Source organism: Poecilia reticulata, chromosome 10 (assembly GCF_904066995.2).
Source record: "Poecilia reticulata chromosome 10, P_reticulata-male-v2, whole genome shotgun sequence".
Taxonomy (NCBI): domain Eukaryota; kingdom Metazoa; phylum Chordata; class Actinopteri; order Cyprinodontiformes; family Poeciliidae; genus Poecilia; species Poecilia reticulata.
The window spans coordinates 20,260,262-20,275,482 of NC_088839.1; the positions used below are offsets into that span (position 1 = coordinate 20,260,262).

The following is a 15,221-nucleotide window of genomic DNA, read 5'->3' on the forward strand; positions in this document are numbered from 1 at the left end:
TTTGGCAAACCCTACCTCAGTGAAGGTCGAGATTTACCACAAATCCTTTTAGAAATCTTTTGCCGTTTATAATATTTGCCGAAACCCGGGATTGAACCAGGGACCTTCAGATCTTCAGTCTGACGCTCTCCCAGCTGAGCTATTTCGGCGATGTCTCAAGTGCCAAAACCGCACAGCCATCGTTCATGGGGCTTGCCAACAGGCCAAGCTTAAGTTGACACTTTTGATAATGAAGTCATGAAAGGTAGTTGTCTGATGACAGGAAAAGTCTCTCTAAAGCATTGTATTGAATAATAGCAGGCCTTTTTGGCAAACCCTACCTCAGTTAAGGTCGAGATTTACCACAATGCCTTTTAGAAATCTCTTGACGTCTATAATATTTGCCGAAACCCGGGTTTGAACCAGGGACCTTCAGATCTTCAGTCTGACGCTCTCCCAGCTGAGCTATTTCGGCGATGTCACTAGTGCCAAAACTGCACAGCCATCGTTCATGGGGCTTGCCAACAGGCCAAGCTTAAGTTGACACTTTTGATAATGAAGTCATGAAAGGTAGTTGTCTGATGACAGGAAAAGTCTCTCTAAAGCATTGTATTGAATAATAGCAGGCCTTTTTGGCAAACCCTACCTCAGGGAAGGTCGAGATTTACTACAATGCCTTTTAGAAATCTCTTGACGTCTGTAATATTTGCCGAAACCCGGGTTTGAACCAGGGACCTTCAGATCTTCAGTCTGACGCTCTCCCAGCTGAGCTATTTCGGCGATGTCTCCAGTGCCAAAACTACACAGCCATCGTTCATGGGGCTTGCCAACAGGCCAAGCCTAAGTTTACACTGTTGATACTGGAGTCATGAAAGGTAGTTGTCTGATGACAGGAAAAGTCTCTCTAAAGCATTGTATTGAATAATAGCAGGCCTTTTGGCAAACCCTACCTCAGTGAAGGTCGAGATTTACCACAAATCCTTTTAGAAATCTTTTGCCGTTTATAATATTTGCCGAAACCCGGGATTGAACCAGGGACCTTCAGATCTTCAGTCTGACGCTCTCCCAGCTGAGCTATTTCGGCGATGTCTCTAGTGCCAAAACTGCACAGCCATCGTTCATGGGGCTTGCCAACAGGCCAAGCCTAAGTTTACACTGTTGATACTGGAGTCATGAAAGGTAGTTGTGTGATGACAGAAAAAGTCTCTCTAAAGCATTGTATTGCATAATAGCAGGCCTTTTGGCAAACCCTACCTCAATGAAGGTCGAGATTTACCACAAATCCTTTTAGAAATCTTTTGCCGTTTATAATATTTGCCGAAACCCAGGATTGAACCAGGGACCTTCAGATCTTCAGTCTGACGCTCTCCCAGCTGAGCTATTTCGGCGATGTCTCCATTGCCAAAACCGCACAGAGATCCTTCATGGGTCTTGCCAACAGGCCAAGCTTAAGTTGACACTGTTGATAATGAAGTCATGAAAGGTAGTTGTGTGATGACAGAAAAAGTCTCTCTAAAGCATTGTATTGAATAATAGCAGGCCTTTTTGGCAAACCCTACCTCAGTTAAGGTCGAGATTTACCACAATGCCTTTTAGAAATCTCTTGACGTCTATAATATTTGCCGAAACCCGGGTTTGAACCAGGGACCTTCAGATCTTCAGTCTGACGCTCTCCCAGCTGAGCTATTTCGGCGATGTCTCCAGTGCCAAAACTACACAGCCATCGTTCATGGGGCTTGCCAACAGGCCAAGCCTAAGTTTACACTGTTGATACTGGAGTCATGAAAGGTAGTTGTCTGATGACAGGAAAAGTCTCTCTAAAGCATTGTATTGAATAATAGCAGGCCTTTTGGCAAACCCTACCTCAGTGAAGGTCGAGATTTACCACAAATCCTTTTAGAAATCTTTTGCCGTTTATAATATTTGCCGAAACCCGGGATTGAACCAGGGACCTTCAGATCTTCAGTCTGACGCTCTCCCAGCTGAGCTATTTCGGCGATGTCTCTAGTGCCAAAACTGCACAGCCATCGTTCATGGGGCTTGCCAACAGGCCAAGCCTAAGTTTACACTGTTGATACTGGAGTCATGAAAGGTAGTTGTGTGATGACAGAAAAAGTCTCTCTAAAGCATTGTATTGCATAATAGCAGGCCTTTTGGCAAACCCTACCTCAGTGAAGGTCGAGATTTACCACAAATCCTTTTAGAAATCTTTTGCCGTTTATAATATTTGCCGAAACCCGGGATTGAACCAGGGACCTTCAGATCTTCAGTCTGACGCTCTCCCAGCTGAGCTATTTCGGCGATGTCTCCATTGCCAAAACCGCACAGAGATCCTTCATGGGTCTTGCCAACAGGCCAAGCTTAAGTTGACACTGTTGATAATGAAGTCATGAAAGGTAGTTGTGTGATGACAGAAAAAGTCTCTCTAAAGCATTGTATTGAATAATAGCAGGCCTTTTTGGCAAACCCTACCTCAGTTAAGGTCGAGATTTACCACAATGCCTTTTAGAAATCTCTTGACGTCTATAATATTTGCCGAAACCCGGGTTTGAACCAGGGACCTTCAGATCTTCAGTCTGACGCTCTCCCAGCTGAGCTATTTCGGCGATGTCACTAGTGCCAAAACTGCACAGCCATCGTTCATGGGGCTTGCCAACAGGCCAAGCTTAAGTTGACACTTTTGATAATGAAGTCATGAAAGGTAGTTGTCTGATGACAGGAAAAGTCTCTCTAAAGCATTGTATTGAATAATAGCAGGCCTTTTTGGCAAACCCGACCTCAGTTAAGGTCGAGATTTACCACAATGCCTTTTAGAAATCTTTTGCCGTTTATAATATTTGCCGAAACCCGGGATTGAACCAGGGACCTTCAGATCTTCAGTCTGACGCTCTCCCAGCTGAGCTATTTCGGCGATGTCTCTAGTGCCAAAACTGCACAGCCATCGTTCATGGGGCTTGCCAACAGGCCAAGCCTAAGTTTACACTGTTGATACTGGAGTCATGAAAGGTAGTTGTGTGATGACAGAAAAAGTCTCTCTAAAGCATTGTATTGCATAATAGCAGGCCTTTTGGCAAACCCTACCTCAGTGAAGGTCGAGATTTACCACAAATCCTTTTAGAAATCTTTTGGCGTTTATAATATTTGCCGAAACCCGGGATTGAACCAGGGACCTTCAGATCTTCAGTCTGACGCTCTCCCAGCTGAGCTATTTCGGCGATGTCTCCATTGCCAAAACCGCACAGAGATCCTTCATGGGTCTTGCCAACAGGCCAAGCTTAAGTTGACACTTTTGATAATGAAGTCATTGTAAAGCATTGTATTGAATAATAGCAGGCCTTTTTGGCAAACCCTACCTCAGGGAAGGTCGAGATTTACCACAATGCCTTTTAGAAATCTCTTGACGTCTATAATATTTGCCGAAACCCGGGTTTGAACCAGGGACCTTCAGATCTTCAGTCTGACGCTCTCCCAGCTGAGCTATTTCGGCGATGTCTCCGGTGCCAAAATCTGCACAGCCATCGTTCATGGGGCTTGCCAACAGGCCAAGCCTAAGTTTACACTGTTGATACTGGAGTCATGAAAGGTAGTTGTGTGATGACAGAAAAAGTCTCTCTAAAGCATTGTATTGAATAATAGCAGGACTTTTGGCAACCCCTACCTCAGTTAAGGTCAAGATTCACCACAATGCCTTTTAGAAATCTTTTGGCGTTTATAATATTTGCCGAAACCCGGGATTGAACCAGGGACCTTCAGATCTTCAGTCTGACGCTCTCCCAGCTGAGCTATTTCGGCGGTGTCTCAAGTGCCAAAACTGCACAGCCATCGTTCATGGGGCTTGCCAACAGGCCAAGCCTAAGTTTACACTGTTGATACTGGAGTCATGAAAGGTAGTTGTGTGATGACAGAAAAAGTCTCTCTAAAGCATTGTATTGAATAATAGCAGGCCTTTTGGCAAACCCTACCTCAGTGAAGGTCGAGATTTACCACAAATCCTTTTAGAAATCTTTTGCCGTTTATAATATTTGCCGAAACCCGGGATTGAACCAGGGACCTTCAGATCTTCAGTCTGACGCTCTCCCAGCTGAGCTATTTCGGCGATGTCTCCATTGCCAAAACCGCACAGAGATCCTTCATGGGTCTTGCCAACAGGCCAAGCTTAAGTTGACACTGTTGATAATGAAGTCATGAAAGGTAGTTGTGTGATGACAGAAAAAGTCTCTCTAAAGCATTGTATTGAATAATAGCAGGCCTTTTTGGCAAACCCTACCTCAGTTAAGGTCGAGATTTACCACAATGCCTTTTAGAAATCTCTTGACGTCTATAATATTTGCCGAAACCCGGGTTTGAACCAGGGACCTTCAGATCTTCAGTCTGACGCTCTCCCAGCTGAGCTATTTCGGCGATGTCACTAGTGCCAAAACTGCACAGCCATCGTTCATGGGGCTTGCCAACAGGCCAAGCTTAAGTTGACACTTTTGATAATGAAGTCATGAAAGGTAGTTGTCTGATGACAGGAAAAGTCTCTCTAAAGCATTGTATTGAATAATAGCAGGCCTTTTGGCAAACCCTACCTCAGGGAAGGTCGAGATTTACCACAAATCCTTTTAGAAATCTTTTGCCGTTTATAATATTTGCCGAAACCCGGGATTGAACCAGGGACCTTCAGATCTTCAGTCTGACGCTCTCCCAGCTGAGCTATTTCGGCGATGTCTCCATTGCCAAAACTACACAGCCATCGTTCATGGGGCTTGCCAACAGGCCAAGCCTAAGTTTACACTGTTGATACTGGAGTCATGAAAGGTAGTTGTCTGATGACAGGAAAAGTCTCTCTAAAGCATTGTATTGAATAATAGCAGGCCTTTTTGGCAAACCCTACCTCAGGGAAGGTCGAGATTTACTACAATGCCTTTTAGAAATCTCTTGACGTCTATAATATTTGCCGAAACCCAGGTTTGAACCAGGGACCTTCAGATCTTCAGTCTGACGCTCTCCCAGCTGAGCTATTTCGGCGATGTCTCTAGTGCCAAAACTACACAGCCATCGTTCATGGGGCTTGCCAACAGGCCAAGCCTAAGTTTACACTGTTGATACTGGAGTCATGAAAGGTAGTTGTCTGATGACAGGAAAAGTCTCTCTAAAGCATTGTATTGAATAATAGCAGGCCTTTTTGGCAAACCCTACCTCAGGGAAGGTCGAGATTTACTACAATGCCTTTTAGAAATCTCTTGACGTCTATAATATTTGCCGAAACCCAGGTTTGAACCAGGGACCTTCAGATCTTCAGTCTGACGCTCTCCCAGCTGAGCTATTTCGGCGATGTCTCTAGTGCCAAAACTGCACAGCCATCGTTCATGGGGCTTGCCAACAGGCCAAGCCTAAGTTTACACTGTTGATACTGGAGTCATGAAAGGTAGTTGTGTGATGACAGAAAAAGTCTCTCTAAAGCATTGTATTGAATAATAGCAGGCCTTTTGGCAAACCCTACCTCAGTGAAGGTCGAGATTTACCACAAATCCTTTTAGAAATCTTTTGCCGTTTATAATATTTGCCGAAACCCGGGATTGAACCAGGGACCTTCAGATCTTCAGTCTGACGCTCTCCCAGCTGAGCTATTTCGGCGATGTCTCCATTGCCAAAACCGCACAGAGATCCTTCATGGGTCTTGCCAACAGGCCAAGCTTAAGTTGACACTTTTGATAATGAAGTCATGAAAGGTAGTTGTCTGATGACAGGAAAAGTCTCTCTAAAGCATTGTATTGAATAATAGCAGGCCTTTTTGGCAAACCCTACCTCAGTTAAGGTCGAGATTTACCACAATGCCTTTTAGAAATCTCTTGACGTCTATAATATTTGCCGAAACCCGGGTTTGAACCAGGGACCTTCAGATCTTCAGTCTGACGCTCTCCCAGCTGAGCTATTTCGGCGATGTCACTAGTGCCAAAACTGCACAGCCATCGTTCATGGGGCTTGCCAACAGGCCAAGCTTAAGTTGACACTTTTGATAATGAAGTCATGAAAGGTAGTTGTGTGATGACAGAAAAAGTCTCTCTAAAGCATTGTATTGAATAATAGCAGGCCTTTTGGCAAACCCTACCTCAGTGAAGGTCGAGATTTACCACAAATCCTTTTAGAAATCTTTTGCCGTTTATAATATTTGCCGAAACCCGGGATTGAACCAGGGACCTTCAGATCTTCAGTCTGACGCTCTCCCAGCTGAGCTATTTCGGCGATGTCTCCATTGCCAAAACCGCACAGAGATCCTTCATGGGTCTTGCCAACAGGCTAAGCTTAAGTTGACACTTTTGATAATGAAGTCATGAAAGGTAGTTGTCTGATGACAGGAAAAGTCTCTCTAAAGCATTGTATTGAATAATAGCAGGCCTTTTTGGCAAACCCTACCTCAGTTAAGGTCGAGATTTACCACAATGCCTTTTAGAAATCTCTTGACGTCTATAATATTTGCCGAAACCCGGGTTTGAACCAGGGACCTTCAGATCTTCAGTCTGACGCTCTCCCAGCTGAGCTATTTCGGCGATGTCACTAGTGCCAAAACTGCACAGCCATCGTTCATGGGGCTTGCCAACAGGCCAAGCTTAAGTTGACACTTTTGATAATGAAGTCATGAAAGGTAGTTGTCTGATGACAGGAAAAGTCTCTCTAAAGCATTGTATTGAATAATAGCAGGCCTTTTGGCAAACCCTACCTCAGTGAAGGTCGAGATTTACCACAAATCCTTTTAGAAATCTTTTGCCGTTTATAATATTTGCCGAAACCCGGGATTGAACCAGGGACCTTCAGATCTTCAGTCTGACGCTCTCCCAGCTGAGCTATTTCGGCGATGTCTCCATTGCCAAAACCGCACAGAGATCCTTCATGGGTCTTGCCAACAGGCCAAGCTTAAGTTGACACTGTTGATAATGAAGTCATGAAAGGTAGTTGTGTGATGACAGAAAAAGTCTCTCTAAAGCATTGTATTGAATAATAGCAGGCCTTTTTGGCAAACCCTACCTCAGTTAAGGTCGAGATTTACCACAATGCCTTTTAGAAATCTTTTGGCGTTTATAATATTTGCCGAAACCCAGGATTGAACCAGGGACCTTCAGATCTTCAGTCTGACGCTCTCCCAGCTGAGCTATTTCGGCGATGTCTCAAGTGCCAAAACTGCACAGCCATCGTTCATGGGGCTTGCCAACAGGCCAAGCTTAAGTTGACACTTTTGATAATGAAGTCATGAAAGGTAGTTGTCTGATGACAGGAAAAGTCTCTCTAAAGCATTGTATTGAATAATAGCAGGCCTTTTTGGCAAACCCTACCTCAGGGAAGGTCGAGATTTACTACAATGCCTTTTAGAAATCTCTTGACGTCTGTAATATTTGCCGAAACCCGGGTTTGAACCAGGGACCTTCAGATCTTCAGTCTGACGCTCTCCCAGCTGAGCTATTTCGGCGATGTCTCCAGTGCCAAAACTACACAGCCATCGTTCATGGGGCTTGCCAACATGCCAAGCCTAAGTTTACACTGTTGATACTGGAGTCATGAAAGGTAGTTGTCTGATGACAGGAAAAGTCTCTCTAAAGCATTGTATTGAATAATAGCAGGCCTTTTTGGCAAACCCTACCTCAGGGAAGGTCGAGATTTACCACAATGCCTTTTAGAAATCTCTTGACGTCTATAATATTTGCCGAAACCCGGGATTGAACCAGGGACCTTCAGATCTTCAGTCTGACGCTCTCCCAGCTGAGCTATTTCGGCGATGTCTCAAGTGCCAAAACTGCACAGCCATCGTTCATGGGGCTTGCCAACAGGCCAAGCCTAAGTTTACACTGTTGATACTGGAGTCATGAAAGGTAGTTGTGTGATGACAGAAAAAGTCTCTCTAAAGCATTGTATTGAATAATAGCAGGCCTTTTGGCAAACCCTACCTCAGTGAAGGTCGAGATTTACCACAAATCCTTTTAGAAATCTTTTGCCGTTTATAATATTTGCCGAAACCCGGGATTGAACCAGGGACCTTCAGATCTTCAGTCTGACGCTCTCCCAGCTGAGCTATTTCGGCGATGTCTCCATTGCCAAAACCGCACAGAGATCCTTCATGGGTCTTGCCAACAGGCCAAGCTTAAGTTGACACTGTTGATAATGAAGTCATGAAAGGTAGTTGTGTGATGACAGAAAAAGTCTCTCTAAAGCATTGTATTGAATAATAGCAGGCCTTTTTGGCAAACCCTACCTCAGTTAAGGTCGAGATTTACCACAATGCCTTTTAGAAATCTTTTGGCGTTTATAATATTTGCCGAAACCCGGGATTGAATCAGGGACCTTCAGATCTTCAGTCTGACGCTCTCCCAGCTGAGCTATTTCGGCGATGTCTCAAGTGCCAAAACTGCACAGCCATCGTTCATGGGGCTTGCCAACAGGCCAAGCTTAAGTTGACACTTTTGATAATGAAGTCATGAAAGGTAGTTGTCTGATGACAGGAAAAGTCTCTCTAAAGCATTGTATTGAATAATAGCAGGCCTTTTTGGCAAACCCTACCTCAGGGAAGGTCGAGATTTACTACAATGCCTTTTAGAAATCTCTTGACGTCTGTAATATTTGCCGAAACCCGGGTTTGAACCAGGGACCTTCAGATCTTCAGTCTGACGCTCTCCCAGCTGAGCTATTTCGGCGATGTCTCCAGTGCCAAAACTACACAGCCATCGTTCATGGGGCTTGCCAACATGCCAAGCCTAAGTTTACACTGTTGATACTGGAGTCATGATAGGTAGTTGTCTGATGACAGGAAAAGTCTCTCTAAAGCATTGTATTGAATAATAGCAGGCCTTTTTGGCAAACCCTACCTCAGGGAAGGTCGAGATTTACTACAATGCCTTTTAGAAATCTCTTGACGTCCGTAATATTTGCCGAAACCCGGGTTTGAACCAGGGACCTTCAGATCTTCAGTCTGACGCTCTCCCAGCTGAGCTATTTCGGCGATGTCTCCAGTGCCAAAACTACACAGCCATCGTTCATGGGGCTTGCCAACATGCCAAGCCTAAGTTTACACTGTTGATACTGGAGTCATGAAAGGTAGTTGTCTGATGACAGGAAAAGTCTCTCTAAAGCATTGTATTGAATAATAGCAGGCCTTTTTGGCAAACCCTACCTCAGGGAAGGTCGAGATTTACTACAATGCCTTTTAGAAATCTCTTGACGTCTGTAATATTTGCCGAAACCCGGGTTTGAACCAGGGACCTTCAGATCTTCAGTCTGACGCTCTCCCAGCTGAGCTATTTCGGCGATGTCACTAGTGCCAAAACTGCACAGCCATCGTTCATGGGGCTTGCCAACAGGCCAAGCTTAAGTTGACACTTTTGATAATGAAGTCATGAAAGGTAGTTGTCTGATGACAGGAAAAGTCTCTCTAAAGCATTGTATTGAATAATAGCAGGCCTTTTTGGCAAACCCGACCTCAGTTAAGGTCGAGATTTACCACAATGCCTTTTAGAAATCTTTTGGCGTTTATAATATTTGCCGAAACCCGGGATTGAACCAGGGACCTTCAGATCTTCAGTCTGACGCTCTCCCAGCTGAGCTATTTCGGCGATGTCTCCATTGCCAAAACCGCACAGCGATCCTTCATGGGTCTTGCCAACAGGCCAAGCTTAAGTTGACACTTTTGATAATGAAGTCATTGTAAAGCATTGTATTGAATAATAGCAGGCCTTTTTGGCAAACCCTACCTCAGGGAAGGTCGAGATTTACCACAATGCCTTTTAGAAATCTCTTGACGTCTATAATATTTGCCGAAACCCGGGTTTGAACCAGGGACCTTCAGATCTTCAGTCTGACGCTCTCCCAGCTGAGCTATTTCGGCGATGTCTCAAGTGCCAAAACTGCACAGCCATCGTTCGTGGGGCTTGCCAACAGGCCAAGCTTAAGTTGACACTTTTGATAATGAAGTCATGAAAGGTAGTTGTCTGATGACAGGAAAAGTCTCTCTAAAGCATTGTATTGAATAATAGCAGGCCTTTTTGGCAAACCCTACCTCAGGGAAGGTCGAGATTTACTACAATGTCTTTCAGAAATCTCTTGACGTCTGTAATATTTGCCGAAACCCGGGTTTGAACCAGGGACCTTCAGATCTTCAGTCTGACGCTCTCCCAGCTGAGCTATTTCGGCGATGTCTCTAGTGCCAAAACTACACAGCCATCGTTCATGGGGCTTGCCAACAGGCCAAGCCTAAGTTTACACTGTTGATACTGGAGTCATGAAAGGTAGTTGTCTGATGACAGGAAAAGTCTCTCTAAAGCATTGTATTGAATAATAGCAGGCCTTTTTGGCAAACCCTACCTCAGGGAAGGTCGAGATTTACTACAATGCCTTTTAGTAATCTCTTGACGTCTATAATATTTGCCGAAACCCGGGATTGAACCAGGGACCTTCAGATCTTCAGTCTGACGCTCTCCCAGCTGAGCTATTTCGGCGATGTCTCCATTGCCAAAACCGCACAGAGATCCTTCATGGGTCTTGCCAACAGGCCAAGCTTAAGTTGACACTGTTTATAATGAAGTCATGAAAGGTAGTTGTGTGATGACAGAAAAAGTCTCTCTAAAGCATTGTATTGAATAATAGCAGGCCTTTTTGGCAAACCCTACCTCAGTTAAGGTCGAGATTTACCACAATGCCTTTTAGAAATCTTTTGGCGTTTACAATATTTGCCGAAACCTGGGATTGAACCAGGGACCTTCAGATCTTCAGTCTGACGCTCTCCCAGCTGAGCTATTTCGGCAATGTCTCCTTTGCCAAAACCGCACAGCGATCCTTCATGGGTCTTGCCAACAGGCCAAGCTTAAGTTGACACTTTTGATAATGAAGTCATGAAAGGTAGTTGTCTGATGACAGGAAATGTCTCTCTAAAGCATTGTATTGAATAATAGCAGGCCTTTTTGGCAAACCCTACCTCAGGGAAGGTCGAGATTTACCACAATGCCTTTTAGAAATCTCTTGACGTCTATAATATTTGCCGAAACCCGGGTTTGAACCAGGGACCTTCAGATCTTCAGTCTGACGCTCTCCCAGCTGAGCTATTTCGGCGATGTCTCCATTGCCAAAACCGCACAGAGATCCTTCATGGGTCTTGCCAACAGGCCAAGCTTAAGTTGACACTGTTGATAATGAAGTCATGAAAGGTAGTTGTGTGATGACAGGAAAAGTCTCTCTAAAGCATTGTATTGAATAATAGCAGGCCTTTTTGGCAAACCCTACCTCAGGGAAGGTCGAGATTTACTACAATGCCTTTTAGAAATCTCTTGACGTCTGTAATATTTGCCAAAACCCGGGACCTTCAGATCTTCAGTCTGACGCTCTCCCAGCTGAGCTATTTCGGCGATGTCTCAAGTGCCAAAACTGCACAGCCATCGTTCATGGGGCTTGCCAACAGGCCAAGCTTAAGTTGACACTTTTGATAATGAAGTCATGAAAGGTAGTTGTCTGATGACAGGAAAAGTCTCTCTAAAGCATTGTATTGAATAATAGCAGGCCTTTTTGGCAAACCCTACCTCAGGGAAGGTCGAGATTTACCACAATGCCTTTTAGAAATCTCTTGACGTCTATAATATTTGCCGAAACCCGGGTTTGAACCAGGGACCTTCAGATCTTCAGTCTGACGCTCTCCCAGCTGAGCTATTTCGGCAATGTCTCTAGTGCCAAAACTGCACAGCCATCGTTCATGGGGCTTGCGAACAGGCCAAGCCTAAGTTTACACTGTTGATACTGGAGTCATGAAAGGTAGTTGTGTGATGATAGAAAAAGTCTCTCTAAAGCATTGTATTGAATAATAGCAGGCCTTTTTGGCAAACCCTACCTCAGTGAAGGTCGAGATTTACCACAATGCCTTTTAGAAATCTTTTGGCGTTTATAATATTTGCCAAAACCCGGGATTGAACCAGGGACCTTCAGATCTTCAGTCTGACGCTCTCCCAGCTGAGCTATTTCGGCGATGTCTCCATTGCCAAAACCGCACAGCTATCCTTCATGGGTCTTGCCAACAGGCCAAGCATAAGTTGACACTGTTGAAAATGAAGTCATGAAAGGTAGTTGTCTGATGACAGGAAAAGTCTCTCTAAAGCAAGAAAGCGTTGTATTGAATATTAGCAGGCCTTTTTGGTAAACCCTACCTCAGCGAAGGTCGAAGTTGACCACAATGCCTTTTAGTAATGTGTTAACATTTATAAGATTTGCCAAAACCCAGGTTTGAACAGGGACCTTCAGATCTTCAGTCTGATGCTCTCCCAGCTGAGCTATTTCGGCGATGTCTCCAGTTCCAAAACCTCACAGCGATCGTTCATAAGGCTTGCCAACAGGCCAAGCATAAGTTGACACTGTTGATAATGAAGTCATGAAAGGTAGTTGTCTGATGACAGGAAAAGTCTCTCTAAAGCAAGAAAGCGTTGTATTGAATATTAGCAGGCCTTTTTGGTAAACCCTACCTCAGCGAAGGTCGAAGTTGACCACAATGCCTTTTAGTAATGTGTTAACATTTATAAGATTTGCCAAAACCCAGGTTTGAACAGGGACCTTCAGATCTTCAGTCTGATGCTCTCCCAGCTGAGCTATTTCAGCAATGTCTCCAGTTCCAAAACCTCACAGCGATCGTTCATAAGGCTTGCCAACAGGCCAAGCATAAGTTGACACTGTTGATAATGAGGTCATGAAAGGTAGTTGTCAGATGACAAGAAAGGTCTCGTTAGAGCAAGAAAGCTTTGCATCGAATAAAAGCAGGCCTTTTTGACAAACCCGACCTCAGCAAAGGTCGAGATTGACGACAATGCTTTCCCTGCTAAGCTATTTCCGTGATTTCTCAAGTACCAAAACCGCAAAGTGAGCTATTTGAAAATTATATCAAAATCTATGATCAGGATTTTGATACAGTTAAACAATATAATTTCATTGGGTTGTGGTTTAATGAATGAAAGACAGTGTGTGTAAACATTTAGAAAAGAATAGATAAATGTATGAAGGTGTTAACTGTGATGATATGTTTTGCTGGACCTGATTGGTTCTGATAGAATTTAATTGAAATCCATCTTCAGTGGCTTAATTAGGTAAGTCTTGGACTAATGGTTATGTTGTTTATAATTTGGTATGAGAGTTATTTTAAATGTTATTGCTTCATGTATCTTTACTGGTGCTTTTAAGAAGTTTCCAACAGCAGCCATGCATGTTGAAATGGGAGAAATGCCTCTTAAATTAATATGGGATCAGTTATCTTTTAACTAATCATCTAATTTGCATGAACAAAGAAATAATCATCGAACATAAGAGGTGCTTATACATGGTTAGGAAAAGGAAAAGAATACATTATGCATAGTAAATTCTAAAGTTAATGAAATTTATATAGACCAATTAAATATATGTCAGACAATTTCTGTATCTGCAATACCATCTTGGATACTTTCTGGTGCTAAAGTAGATTTTTCATTATTAGAAATGAAGAACAAAGATAATTATTTTATTATGAATAAATATATTGTAGAAGAATACATAAATCAGTTTTATAGCTGTTTACATATATGCATCACAAAATATAACTAATAGGTTAGGAACAGCGATTGTTGCACCACAGTTTCGAATTGAAATTTGGAAAAGGATTAGTAATGGAGTTTCGGTTTATAATTATTATGTAATTATTTCTGAACTTAGAATTGGACATACTGTACAGAATAGCTCATTTTTAAAAAATAAGGAAACATCAGATGGGGAAATGTGATTGTGGGGAAGGTGATATAATCCATCCATCCATCCATTTTCTTGCACCCTTTTTCCCTCAGTGGGGTCGGGAGGGGTGCTGGTGCCCATCTCCAGCCAACGTTTCGGGCGAGAGGCGGGGTACACCCTGGACAGGTCGCCAGTCTGTCGCAGGGCAACACAGAGACACACAGGACACACAACCATGCACACACACACTCACACCTAGGGGCAATTTGGAGAGGCCAATTAACCTGACAGTCATGTTTTTGGACTGTGGGAGGAAACTGGAGTACCCGGAGAAAACCCACGCAACGCACAGGGAGAACATGCAAACTCCACGCAGAAAGACCACAGGCCGGGAATCGAACCCAGAACCTTCTTGCTGCAAGGCAACAGCTCTACCAACTGCGCCACTGTGCAGCCCAGGTGATATAATATAACATGTTATTCTGCATTACAGGAATTACAGGATTCAAAGAAACAAGTTATTTAAGAACCTTAGTAGTATGAAAATTAACTTGTACATTGTTGATTTATTACAGAAAGATTCTGGAGGTCTTGAGAATTTTTTATGAATAATGCTATTATTCTCAATTTTTATAATAATAATAATAATAATAATAATAATAATAATAATAATAATAATAATAATAATAATAATAATAATAATGCTATTATTCTCAATTTTTTCTTGAGAAAAAAGACCAAAGATTCCATGGTCTTGAGCCGGAAAAGGGTAGAGTGACTTCTCCGGGTCAGGGGGGTCGTCCTGCCTCAAGTGGAGGAGTTTAAGTATCTGGGGATCTTGTTCACGAATGAGGGAAGAAGGGAGCGGGAGATCGACAGGCGGATCGGTGCAGCGTCTACTGTGAAGCGGGCGTTGTACCGGTCCGTCGTGGTGAAGAGAGAGCTGAGCCAAAAAGCGAAGCTCTCGATTTACCGGTCGATCTACGTTCCCACCCTCATCTATGGTCATGAGCTTTGGGCCATGACCGAAAGAACGAAATCACCTGTACAAGCGGCCGAAATGGGCTTCCTCCGCAGGGTGGCTGGGCTCTCCCTTAGAGATAGGGTGTCTTCCGGGAGGGACTCAGAGTAGAGCCGCTGCTCCTCCACGTCGAGAGGAGCCAGTTGAGGTGGCTCGGGCGTCTGGTAAGGATGCCTCCTGGACGCCTCCCTGGTGAGGTGTTCCGGGCACGTCCCACCGGGAGGAGGCCTCGGGGAAGATCCAGGACACGCTGGAGGGATTACGTCTCTCGGCTGGCCTGGGAACGCCTTGGGATTCCCCCGGAGGAGCTGGAAGAAGTGGCTGGGGAGAGGGAAGTCTGGGCCTCCCTTCTGAAGCTGCTGCCCCTGCGACCCGACCCCGGATAAGCGGAAGAAAATGGATGGATGGATGGATGGATGGATTCTGGAGGCAGATGATATCAGTCTATATTTTATTTTTTTAAATAGTGTAAGTTGTATAGTAAGATCTAATTTTATTTATTTACTTATTTTTAGCTTTTTATTTA

At 43.9% G+C, this 15,221-nt stretch overlaps 41 non-coding genes across 41 annotated transcripts; all 41 read right to left on the minus strand.

The window, feature by feature from the left end:
- Positions 1–76: 76 nt before the first annotated feature.
- Positions 77–149, minus strand: trnaf-gaa (transfer RNA phenylalanine (anticodon GAA)). Its single transcript has one exon. It is a non-coding gene; the product is annotated as a tRNA-Phe (tRNA).
- A 232-nt stretch (positions 150–381) lies between these two features.
- On the minus strand, positions 382–454 carry trnaf-gaa (transfer RNA phenylalanine (anticodon GAA)). Its single transcript has one exon. It is a non-coding gene; the product is annotated as a tRNA-Phe (tRNA).
- A 232-nt stretch (positions 455–686) lies between these two features.
- trnaf-gaa (transfer RNA phenylalanine (anticodon GAA)) lies at positions 687–759 on the minus strand. Its single transcript has one exon. It is a non-coding gene; the product is annotated as a tRNA-Phe (tRNA).
- A 231-nt stretch (positions 760–990) lies between these two features.
- Positions 991–1,063, minus strand: trnaf-gaa (transfer RNA phenylalanine (anticodon GAA)). Its single transcript has one exon. It is a non-coding gene; the product is annotated as a tRNA-Phe (tRNA).
- A 231-nt stretch (positions 1,064–1,294) lies between these two features.
- trnaf-gaa (transfer RNA phenylalanine (anticodon GAA)) lies at positions 1,295–1,367 on the minus strand. The gene has a single exon. It is a non-coding gene; the product is annotated as a tRNA-Phe (tRNA).
- A 232-nt stretch (positions 1,368–1,599) lies between these two features.
- Positions 1,600–1,672, minus strand: trnaf-gaa (transfer RNA phenylalanine (anticodon GAA)). Its single transcript has one exon. It is a non-coding gene; the product is annotated as a tRNA-Phe (tRNA).
- A 231-nt stretch (positions 1,673–1,903) lies between these two features.
- Positions 1,904–1,976, minus strand: trnaf-gaa (transfer RNA phenylalanine (anticodon GAA)). Its single transcript has one exon. It is a non-coding gene; the product is annotated as a tRNA-Phe (tRNA).
- A 231-nt stretch (positions 1,977–2,207) lies between these two features.
- Positions 2,208–2,280, minus strand: trnaf-gaa (transfer RNA phenylalanine (anticodon GAA)). The gene has a single exon. It is a non-coding gene; the product is annotated as a tRNA-Phe (tRNA).
- A 232-nt stretch (positions 2,281–2,512) lies between these two features.
- Positions 2,513–2,585, minus strand: trnaf-gaa (transfer RNA phenylalanine (anticodon GAA)). Its single transcript has one exon. It is a non-coding gene; the product is annotated as a tRNA-Phe (tRNA).
- A 232-nt stretch (positions 2,586–2,817) lies between these two features.
- On the minus strand, positions 2,818–2,890 carry trnaf-gaa (transfer RNA phenylalanine (anticodon GAA)). The gene has a single exon. It is a non-coding gene; the product is annotated as a tRNA-Phe (tRNA).
- A 231-nt stretch (positions 2,891–3,121) lies between these two features.
- trnaf-gaa (transfer RNA phenylalanine (anticodon GAA)) lies at positions 3,122–3,194 on the minus strand. Its single transcript has one exon. It is a non-coding gene; the product is annotated as a tRNA-Phe (tRNA).
- Positions 3,195–3,393: 199 nt separating this feature from the next.
- trnaf-gaa (transfer RNA phenylalanine (anticodon GAA)) lies at positions 3,394–3,466 on the minus strand. Its single transcript has one exon. It is a non-coding gene; the product is annotated as a tRNA-Phe (tRNA).
- Positions 3,467–3,698: 232 nt separating this feature from the next.
- trnaf-gaa (transfer RNA phenylalanine (anticodon GAA)) lies at positions 3,699–3,771 on the minus strand. Its single transcript has one exon. It is a non-coding gene; the product is annotated as a tRNA-Phe (tRNA).
- Positions 3,772–4,002: 231 nt separating this feature from the next.
- Positions 4,003–4,075, minus strand: trnaf-gaa (transfer RNA phenylalanine (anticodon GAA)). Its single transcript has one exon. It is a non-coding gene; the product is annotated as a tRNA-Phe (tRNA).
- Positions 4,076–4,307: 232 nt separating this feature from the next.
- Positions 4,308–4,380, minus strand: trnaf-gaa (transfer RNA phenylalanine (anticodon GAA)). Its single transcript has one exon. It is a non-coding gene; the product is annotated as a tRNA-Phe (tRNA).
- A 231-nt stretch (positions 4,381–4,611) lies between these two features.
- Positions 4,612–4,684, minus strand: trnaf-gaa (transfer RNA phenylalanine (anticodon GAA)). Its single transcript has one exon. It is a non-coding gene; the product is annotated as a tRNA-Phe (tRNA).
- A 232-nt stretch (positions 4,685–4,916) lies between these two features.
- On the minus strand, positions 4,917–4,989 carry trnaf-gaa (transfer RNA phenylalanine (anticodon GAA)). The gene has a single exon. It is a non-coding gene; the product is annotated as a tRNA-Phe (tRNA).
- Positions 4,990–5,221: 232 nt separating this feature from the next.
- trnaf-gaa (transfer RNA phenylalanine (anticodon GAA)) lies at positions 5,222–5,294 on the minus strand. The gene has a single exon. It is a non-coding gene; the product is annotated as a tRNA-Phe (tRNA).
- A 231-nt stretch (positions 5,295–5,525) lies between these two features.
- Positions 5,526–5,598, minus strand: trnaf-gaa (transfer RNA phenylalanine (anticodon GAA)). The gene has a single exon. It is a non-coding gene; the product is annotated as a tRNA-Phe (tRNA).
- Positions 5,599–5,830: 232 nt separating this feature from the next.
- Positions 5,831–5,903, minus strand: trnaf-gaa (transfer RNA phenylalanine (anticodon GAA)). Its single transcript has one exon. It is a non-coding gene; the product is annotated as a tRNA-Phe (tRNA).
- Positions 5,904–6,134: 231 nt separating this feature from the next.
- On the minus strand, positions 6,135–6,207 carry trnaf-gaa (transfer RNA phenylalanine (anticodon GAA)). Its single transcript has one exon. It is a non-coding gene; the product is annotated as a tRNA-Phe (tRNA).
- A 232-nt stretch (positions 6,208–6,439) lies between these two features.
- trnaf-gaa (transfer RNA phenylalanine (anticodon GAA)) lies at positions 6,440–6,512 on the minus strand. Its single transcript has one exon. It is a non-coding gene; the product is annotated as a tRNA-Phe (tRNA).
- A 231-nt stretch (positions 6,513–6,743) lies between these two features.
- On the minus strand, positions 6,744–6,816 carry trnaf-gaa (transfer RNA phenylalanine (anticodon GAA)). The gene has a single exon. It is a non-coding gene; the product is annotated as a tRNA-Phe (tRNA).
- Positions 6,817–7,048: 232 nt separating this feature from the next.
- trnaf-gaa (transfer RNA phenylalanine (anticodon GAA)) lies at positions 7,049–7,121 on the minus strand. Its single transcript has one exon. It is a non-coding gene; the product is annotated as a tRNA-Phe (tRNA).
- A 232-nt stretch (positions 7,122–7,353) lies between these two features.
- trnaf-gaa (transfer RNA phenylalanine (anticodon GAA)) lies at positions 7,354–7,426 on the minus strand. Its single transcript has one exon. It is a non-coding gene; the product is annotated as a tRNA-Phe (tRNA).
- A 232-nt stretch (positions 7,427–7,658) lies between these two features.
- trnaf-gaa (transfer RNA phenylalanine (anticodon GAA)) lies at positions 7,659–7,731 on the minus strand. The gene has a single exon. It is a non-coding gene; the product is annotated as a tRNA-Phe (tRNA).
- A 231-nt stretch (positions 7,732–7,962) lies between these two features.
- trnaf-gaa (transfer RNA phenylalanine (anticodon GAA)) lies at positions 7,963–8,035 on the minus strand. The gene has a single exon. It is a non-coding gene; the product is annotated as a tRNA-Phe (tRNA).
- Positions 8,036–8,267: 232 nt separating this feature from the next.
- trnaf-gaa (transfer RNA phenylalanine (anticodon GAA)) lies at positions 8,268–8,340 on the minus strand. The gene has a single exon. It is a non-coding gene; the product is annotated as a tRNA-Phe (tRNA).
- A 232-nt stretch (positions 8,341–8,572) lies between these two features.
- On the minus strand, positions 8,573–8,645 carry trnaf-gaa (transfer RNA phenylalanine (anticodon GAA)). The gene has a single exon. It is a non-coding gene; the product is annotated as a tRNA-Phe (tRNA).
- A 232-nt stretch (positions 8,646–8,877) lies between these two features.
- On the minus strand, positions 8,878–8,950 carry trnaf-gaa (transfer RNA phenylalanine (anticodon GAA)). Its single transcript has one exon. It is a non-coding gene; the product is annotated as a tRNA-Phe (tRNA).
- Positions 8,951–9,182: 232 nt separating this feature from the next.
- On the minus strand, positions 9,183–9,255 carry trnaf-gaa (transfer RNA phenylalanine (anticodon GAA)). Its single transcript has one exon. It is a non-coding gene; the product is annotated as a tRNA-Phe (tRNA).
- Positions 9,256–9,487: 232 nt separating this feature from the next.
- Positions 9,488–9,560, minus strand: trnaf-gaa (transfer RNA phenylalanine (anticodon GAA)). The gene has a single exon. It is a non-coding gene; the product is annotated as a tRNA-Phe (tRNA).
- A 199-nt stretch (positions 9,561–9,759) lies between these two features.
- Positions 9,760–9,832, minus strand: trnaf-gaa (transfer RNA phenylalanine (anticodon GAA)). Its single transcript has one exon. It is a non-coding gene; the product is annotated as a tRNA-Phe (tRNA).
- A 232-nt stretch (positions 9,833–10,064) lies between these two features.
- trnaf-gaa (transfer RNA phenylalanine (anticodon GAA)) lies at positions 10,065–10,137 on the minus strand. The gene has a single exon. It is a non-coding gene; the product is annotated as a tRNA-Phe (tRNA).
- Positions 10,138–10,369: 232 nt separating this feature from the next.
- On the minus strand, positions 10,370–10,442 carry trnaf-gaa (transfer RNA phenylalanine (anticodon GAA)). Its single transcript has one exon. It is a non-coding gene; the product is annotated as a tRNA-Phe (tRNA).
- A 232-nt stretch (positions 10,443–10,674) lies between these two features.
- trnaf-gaa (transfer RNA phenylalanine (anticodon GAA)) lies at positions 10,675–10,747 on the minus strand. The gene has a single exon. It is a non-coding gene; the product is annotated as a tRNA-Phe (tRNA).
- A 232-nt stretch (positions 10,748–10,979) lies between these two features.
- On the minus strand, positions 10,980–11,052 carry trnaf-gaa (transfer RNA phenylalanine (anticodon GAA)). Its single transcript has one exon. It is a non-coding gene; the product is annotated as a tRNA-Phe (tRNA).
- A 525-nt stretch (positions 11,053–11,577) lies between these two features.
- Positions 11,578–11,650, minus strand: trnaf-gaa (transfer RNA phenylalanine (anticodon GAA)). Its single transcript has one exon. It is a non-coding gene; the product is annotated as a tRNA-Phe (tRNA).
- A 232-nt stretch (positions 11,651–11,882) lies between these two features.
- Positions 11,883–11,955, minus strand: trnaf-gaa (transfer RNA phenylalanine (anticodon GAA)). The gene has a single exon. It is a non-coding gene; the product is annotated as a tRNA-Phe (tRNA).
- Positions 11,956–12,195: 240 nt separating this feature from the next.
- On the minus strand, positions 12,196–12,267 carry trnaf-gaa (transfer RNA phenylalanine (anticodon GAA)). The gene has a single exon. It is a non-coding gene; the product is annotated as a tRNA-Phe (tRNA).
- Positions 12,268–12,507: 240 nt separating this feature from the next.
- Positions 12,508–12,579, minus strand: trnaf-gaa (transfer RNA phenylalanine (anticodon GAA)). Its single transcript has one exon. It is a non-coding gene; the product is annotated as a tRNA-Phe (tRNA).
- Between the last annotated feature and the right edge of the window lie 2,642 nt (positions 12,580–15,221).